The sequence below is a fragment of the Xenopus laevis genome, chromosome 9_10S (genome assembly GCF_017654675.1).
Source record: "Xenopus laevis strain J_2021 chromosome 9_10S, Xenopus_laevis_v10.1, whole genome shotgun sequence".
NCBI classification, from domain to species: Eukaryota; Metazoa; Chordata; class Amphibia; order Anura; family Pipidae; genus Xenopus; species Xenopus laevis.
The window spans coordinates 109574010-109582174 of record NC_054388.1 but is presented as its reverse complement, the minus strand read 5'-3'; positions in this window follow the sequence as shown (position 1 = coordinate 109582174).

The window sequence follows — 8165 nt, the reverse complement described above, 5'->3', positions numbered from 1 at the left end:
CTAGGGAGAAAACAGCCTTTTCTACCCCACAAGGTCTCTTCCAGTATGTTCGTATGCCATTCAGCCTCCAGGGGGCCCCAGCCACGTTTCAAAGAATGATGGACCAAATTCTTAGACCTCATCAACATTTTGCCTCTGCTTATTTGGATGACGTGGTCATTTTTAGCAGGGATTGGCAAAGCCACCTCCCCAGAGTACAGGCCGTCGTAAATTCCATTAGAGAAGCAGGCCTGACGGCCAATCCCAAGAAGTGTGCCCTAGGTTTGGAAGAAGCCCGTTATCTGGGGTACACTATAGGGAGAGGTGTTATCAAGCCTCAAGTGAACAAGGTCGAGGCAATTAAAGACTGGCCCCAGCCGCTCACTAAAAAGCAGGTACGTACTTTTCTTGGGATGGTGGGCTATTATCGCAGATTCATTCCAAATTTTGCAAGTAGGGCTGCTCCTTTGACCGACCTGACCAAAGGGAAAGGGTCCACAATGATTAAGTGGGGACCTGAGGCAGAGGAGGCATTCCAAGATTTGAAAGTGGTTTTATGGCAAGATCCAGTGATGGTCGCACCAGACTTCAAAGAGAAATTTGTCGTGCAAACTGATGCCTCTGGTGTTGGATTAGGTGCGGTATTGTCACAGTTAGTTGGGGGAGAAGAGCATCCAGTGGTCTACTTGAGCAGGAAATTGACCCCTGCAGAAAAAAATTATAGTATTGTTGAGCGGGAGTGCTTAGCAATTAAATGGGCACTGGAAGCTTTGCGGTACTATCTTCTGGGCCGCCAGTTTGTGCTCATTACGGACCACTCTCCCTTAACCTTGATGTCACAGGCAAAAGAAAAAAAATGCAAGGGTCACACGTTGGTTCCTTTCCTTGCAGAATTTCAATTTTACAGTGGAACACCGAGCAGGCAAACTGCAGGGTAATGCAGATGCCTTGTCAAGGGTCCACTGTATGGTGGCTAATGGTGTCCGAAACCCCGGGTTCGAACAGAGGGGGGAGGTATGTGACAAAGAGCTATGTCCCAATAGGCTGCCTGTATATGATGGGAGGTATATAGCACCCAGCCTGAGGTATTGGCTCCTTTAAATCTCCAGGGTAAGACAGGTTAGGACCCTGGAGCAAGGATAGTTCAGTATGCTGCCCAATTAGTCCGCAGGTGGGGCTGTTTAAGGGAGCCTGGCGGGGAGTGGGAGTGTGTTGTACTGGGAGTCAGAGAGAACCTCTGAACACATGCTGTGAAGTGTTTGTGAACAAACTGTGTATTTGACTGCAACTCAAAAGAGCAAATGTTTGTTACCACCGCAAGGAACTTTCCTATGGACTGTAACACTGTCCACGGAACTTGTGCCTGTTTAAGTTGTCCGGTTTGAACAATAAAACCCCAGGCAGGAGCCTGTTTCATTTTTGTTGCAAACCTAAGCCTCCTGTCTCCTCTGTAAGAACTGTTTTACCTGAGCCCTACCCGCTGCTTTGAGCTATTCCCCACAAAATATATATATATTTTTATAATGGGTTGAGTGCAGAGGACCTCTTGTAGTTGACTATATGTATTTTGTGGTCACAGCCTCATTGCACCCCCGCCTAATGGTTTTTAAAAAATAGTGGTGAGCACAACTTTCCCTTGTTTGTTATAGTTATACATGAGCAGTGACCAGCTCCATGTTGTAGCTCCCACCCCTCCCAGCTATAGTCAGGTGATCCCACTGGTGTCTAATAAAAGGGCAGCCAAGTTTGGGAGTTTTACTTTGAAAGCAGCTAGTAAGTTGCAGGTAAAACTTAGTCCCTTTGTAAAATGTATAATGAAGCAATTGAATTCTTAAAGAATCAGATGAAAATTGAGCATAGGACTGGCCAGATATGGGATGACTTTGACGTAGTTGGCCAGCTTAAATATATTGCAATATATGGACAAACAATCCCTGTGTTGTTTAAAGGGTAAGGCATTTTTTAGTAGCAGTATGCACAAAATGTCTCTGTCTTAAATATATTGATAATGGGTTGAGTGCAGAGGACCTCTTGTAGTTGACTATATATATATATATATATATATATATATATATATATATATATATATATATATATATAATAAGTATTAATATGTTTTCTTATTCTTGACCACTCCTCACTAGAAATAAAATATGATCATGCAAAATGGACAGTAATGCTATTCGTTAAAGACAGGGGTGATCCCTCCGCCGCCTGAGGCAGCCCCCCTCCCCCATGCGCTTACCTTTTTGTGTCTGAGGGGGTCCAGGGGGGTCCATGAGGGCGGCAGAAAGGGCCAGTACGCTAGCACAGAGAGCCTAACTGCGCTCTCTGCACTAGAAGAGCTGAATCTCCGGTTTGAAAACCAGAAATTCGGCTCTTAAAGTACCAGGAGCAGCATTTTTCCTGCCCTGGTACCTAATAGGGGGTCCTGCCTGGTTAAAAATAATATATATTCTATTGAGAAAGAAAAACCCTGGAGCCTGAGTTGATAAGAGCAGCATATTGTGTATAAAGGATAATGAGCAGAGATCATTTTGACATGGAACCTGGAAATAACTCAATTCTGACTCGCGACCTCAATTTTGAAACATCAGATACAGGGCATAACTAGAAACTAGGGCCCTGGTGCAAAAATTTGCAATTGGGCCCCTCCAGCCCGTGTTGTGGGCAGTTAACAACATTTACTGACCTAATGTCCTAGAACTGAATTTAAAAAGTTATTTTAATTACTGAAACTGGTACACTTTTTAAGGGCAAAGTGCTGTACAACTAATTAAAATTTTATAACACTATAATGGTATTGTCAAAATAATCTGGTACAGACTGCAGTGATAAAAAATCATGGAAGCAGGGACAGTCTATAAACACCTTTAGTGGTGGCCAGATATTAATTCTCAGTTACTTTTATGACAAGGCACAACTAAACGTTTTTACAACTCGCCTATTACTTACAATGTGAAATAAGCTTGGTAATAAGGGTATACCCTAAAACTAGTAGGAGGATGGAAAAGTCGCAATTCCATGTATAAATACCCCAAAACTAATAGAAGGATGGCACAGTCGCAATTCCATGTGAGAGGAACAGGAGGTGAGTGAGAGGGGATGGAGGTGAGTTAGAGGGAAAGGAGGTGAGTGATATGGACAGGAGGTGAGTGAGAGGGACAGGAGGTAAGTGAGAAAGACAGGAGGTGATTGAGAGAGACAGAAGGTGATTGAGGGGGCAGTAGGTGAGTGAGAGGGGCAGTAGGTGAGTGAGAGGGACAGGAGGTGAGTGAGAGGACAGGAGGTGAGTGAGAGGGGATGGAGGTGAGTGAGAGGGACAGGAGGTGAGTGAGAGGGGATGGAGGTGAGTGAGAAGAACAGGAGGAGAGTGAGGAGGTGAATGAGAGTTACAGGAGGAAAGAGAAAGGTACAGGAGGAGAGCAAGAGCTACAGGTGGTGGGTGAGAGGTACACTACAGGGAGTAAGAGAAATGTACAGGAGAATAGTGAAAGGTACAGAGAGAGGAGTACAGAAGATGAATGAGAGGAACAGGAGGTGAGTGAGAGCAACAGAAGGTGGGTGAGAAGTACAGGAGGTGAGAGAAATGTACAGGAGGACAGTGACAGGTACAGGAAGCGAGAGAGGTGTACAGAAGGTGACTGCATGTTCCTGGGCAGTCCTCAAGCGATGCTGCAGAGATCTGAACTTCTGCGGCCTTGCTGCAGGGACAGGATATAGTTCAGCAGGTATCGATTAGACACCTGAGCGCAACAATTCCCTATGCCTCACGCTGACACAGCAACTCTTCCGCCTCCACCTATGAGTGGGTGGGAATCGCAGCAGGTGATGAGAGAGGGAGGCTGACCCTGTCCTACAGATGGCAGGGCTCTGAACTCTTTTAAAATTGTGGTGAAAAAAACGTAATATTTGCGACAGGGATATGTATAAATAAATACACTCATTTATGTAATGCCGGTGCGGTAACTAGTACCCTTGGATGAGGACACGGACGGTGGGCTCCATCGGGGGTTCAGGGCCATGATCCCTGGTGCAGTTGGACCTGCTGCACCCTTGGTAGTTACGCCACTGCTCTTGCACCAGCAGGTCCGGACTGAGAATTAAAATAGGCACTGGCATTACAGGTAGGGTACACAGAGACCCAAACAGCCCCCACCAGCCCAATAAATACTGACTTTCTATGGGACCTTATAGCAGCCCCTCTGGCATTTGCCAGAACCCACAGATTGCCAGTCCGGCCCTGTGCGCCAGATTTGCCTTCGCCACCTCAGACCAGGCGAAGTGCAATAGAGTAGATAGGGATTGCTTCAAAAAAAGTTGAAATTTTTTCTAAGTCCCAAAAAACGCTGGCATCTTTTCCTTTTATAAGGGTGATAGGCTGAAAAAAGATTGTAAATTTTTTTGGGTGTATCCTCCTTCCCCCCTACATTTCCTAACATATGGCACCTAAACTATACAGTGGGCACATGTATAGGGCAAAATAACAACTCTATTTTATTTTATGAAGCTTTCCCAGGCTTGTGTAGTGTAATTGCTGCTACATATACGTCCATTGTACTTTAACTTGTCCCTGTATGTAAATTAGGCATCGCTAACATAACTTTGGTTTGCTTGACGAATTAACGCTAGAGCAACTTCGCTACCGTTCTCCTCCATGAGTCAATGCAGCTGAGTTTTTCACATTGATTTTTTTTTCTGCAAGATTGTGGTAATTGAAAATAATTTAATTGCGAAAACAAAGTTGATCGATTTTCAAGAATTTATTTCTGTGACTGCTAACTCAAATTCAAAATTCAATTAAAAAAAACCTTCAAGATTAAACATTACATAAAATGAGATTATCGAACATGCCATTTCCATATTACATATAGGGGCATATTTATCAAGGGTCGAATTTCGAATTGAAAAAACTTCAAAATTTGAATTGAAAAAGACCAACCGAAATTACGTTTTTTTTGGTCAAATAGGTCCGTTTTCGACCGAATAGGTCCATATTTGGCCGAATTCGAACCGTACAAATCAAAGGATTAGTGCATTCGATCGAATTCTGTTAGAAGTTTTTCCCAAAAAAAAGTTCACCAATTGACTCCAAATAGGTTCTAGGAGGTCCCCCATAGGCTAAAACGGCAATTCGTCAGTTTTTAGATGGCGAATGCTCGAAGTCGAATTTTTAAAGAGACAATACATGATAAATTTCTATAATTGAATTTTCAAATATTTTTCAAATTGGAATCGGATTTGGACTATTCCCTAGTCGAAGTACACAAAAAATAGCTAGAAATTAGAATTTTTTTCATTCGAAAATTCACCTCGACCTTTGATCAATCTGCCCGCTAGTGTGTATTCAGCAATATGTAGGGGCAAACAAGACTTATATTAAAGAAAGCAGATAAAAAGTAAGAAAGCATATAAAAAATTTATAAAAGTGAGACTATAGTAGCTACACATTTCAAAAAATGTTTAAATAAGTCTGAATAGGTAAGAACTGACCGAAGAGGAAATAACATAGTTGCTAAATATTGAGTGAAGAAATCAGGTGGATATTTATTTTATAACTAAACACCCACATGGCATGTACTTTATATATGATATCCCTATTTTCTTTTACAAGCTACTTTCCAATATATTTTATGTTGAAACACAATATTTTGGAATGTGTTTATTTAAAGTCTGTTTGTATATTGGCTACTGATTGGTGCTATTACATTCCATCCCATACAAGCCATTGCTTACTCACACTTTTAAAACTTCTGTAACCCCAATTTGGCTTTTATAGACAAATACTAGTGTGGTAGAGCATGGGCTTCTGCACACAGGACCTTCTTTCACCAGGATGGGCTTTCACTAAATGGAAAGAGCACGTGCTGATGTTGTACTACAACTCACTACTGCCAAAAGTGTAAAAGAATAGAGTTGGACGTCAGGGGTTCTTTGCAAAACAGTAGAACAGGCTTTATTCAGTTATAAAGCGCCACAGGGTTGATAATACTCACACATGAGGTAGTTACACACAGTATAAACGGCACCACTAAAGTAATAGCACGGAAGTTGAAGTATACACCTTCCAGGTTGTGGACCTTATGTGGACCAGATCCCCTACAGTAGATGTGGAACAGGGATAGAACAATAACCTGATTCCCTTGTCAGTACTGTGGTCCCTTCACTACAGGCAAGCAGGGTCTGGGAGAGAGTTACTCCCTTCTATCCTCCTTGATGGACCTTAAAGCTGCTATTACTAACTAAACCACATGGGGTCTGAGCCAGCAACAGGGAAAGGAGGCACTGTGAGGGAATAAAGCCATAAGGGCCATTATACTTATAGGTCCCTACACTTCACTAGTGTATTTCCCCTTTACAATTCCATCACATGTTGCACCCAACCTTCTACCAATCTCTCTGCCTTTAAACTATCTTAAATTAAGTACAGTTCTTAATTGAGACCCTGATGTAAGTACTTTGCATATTTGTTTTCTTGGTAACAACTTATATAAAAGCAATACCACCAATATGTCATCTTGAACTCGCCTTAGAAATGTTAAAGGGATACTGTCATGAGAAAACTGATCTAGCAGACTTTTGAACTGAAATCTGTTTTTGTAAAGAGCAAAGATGTTTTTTTCTATTTAATTTTGAAATCTGACATGTAACTAGACATATTGTCAATTTCCTAGGTGCCCCCAGTCATTTGATTTGTGCTCTGATAAATTTCAGTCACTGCTGCACTGCAAGTTGGAGTGATTTCATGATTTCATAGCACTCAGTAGTAAAAATCCAGATCCCACTGCGACTCCTTCATTTACACTGAGTAGGAGAAACAACAGCCTGCCAGAAGGCATTTCCATAGTGCAGCACTGGCTCTTTCTGAAAGCACATGACCAGGCAAAATGACCTGAGATGCAACTACACACCAATATTACAACTAAAAAATACACTTCTTGGGTTAGGAATTAAACTTTACATGTTAGAGTAAATTATTTGCATTGTAAACAGTGTCACTTAGAAATAAAAACTATACCATCAAAATCATAAAAGAAATCCTTTACATTAGTTGTTGATGGTTCTGTTTTGATCTGTAGCTAGCAGGGTACACCACTCTAGATATGAGACAACATTATGGACTTTGAGGCTAGTAATAACTTTTTTATGAAGCAGAAATTGAAAATCAGTTCTTAAATATTATAAACCTGAAAGATGGAGAATTTAACTTCAACAATATCTGATAAGCAAGTCCAATTTGATAAAATCATCCCCAGGTACTACCCTCCTCCTCCTTAAAATAATGTATTTGCTTTTTAATATACAAGAGCTTCCTAGCTAGCAGAATGAGTAATAAGTGAACCAATTTTTTTTTTTTGCTGGCTTGATATCTTTTATTTTTTCTTCTTCTTTCATCATGAACTATAAATAAGTTTGCAGTAGTTTACATTTGCAATGCATTATGTCATATTCTGTCATGTGTCAATGTTTTTTGATGGATGCTGTACTGTAATGATGACATAATAAACAATATTAGAAGGCTTAACCCTTGAAGATGGCTTTATGTGTAACTATTTATGGCTGAAACACGACACATCAATCTTGTATAGGTATGGGATCCGTTATCCAGAAACCTGTTATCCAGAAAGCTCCAAATTACGGGAGGGCCATCTCCCATAGACTCCATTATAATCAAATAATCCAAGGGGCAAATTCATCAAGGGTCGAATATCGAGGGTTAATTAACCCTCGATATTCGACTGGGAATGAAAATCCTTCGACTTCGAAAGGATTTTGCGCAAATACTGCGATCGAAGGAATAATTGTTCGATCGATCGATTCGAAGGATTTTAATCCAACGATCGAAAGATTATCCTTCGACCAAAAAAACTTAGCCAAGCCTATGAGGACCTTCCCCATAGGCTAACATTGGGTTCGGTAGCTTTTAGGTTGTGAACTAGGGGGTCGAAGTTTTTTCTTAAAGAGACAGTACTTCGACTATCGAATGGTTGAATAGTCAAACGATTTTTAGTTCGAACCATTCGATTCAAAGTCGTAGTCGAAGGTTGAAGTAGCCCATTCGATGGTCGAAGTAGCCAAAAAAACACTTGACGTTTTTTTACTTTGAATCCTTCACTTGAAGTTAATGAATTGGCCCCCAAATGTTTAAAATGATTTCCTTTTTCTCTGTAATAATAAAACAGTAA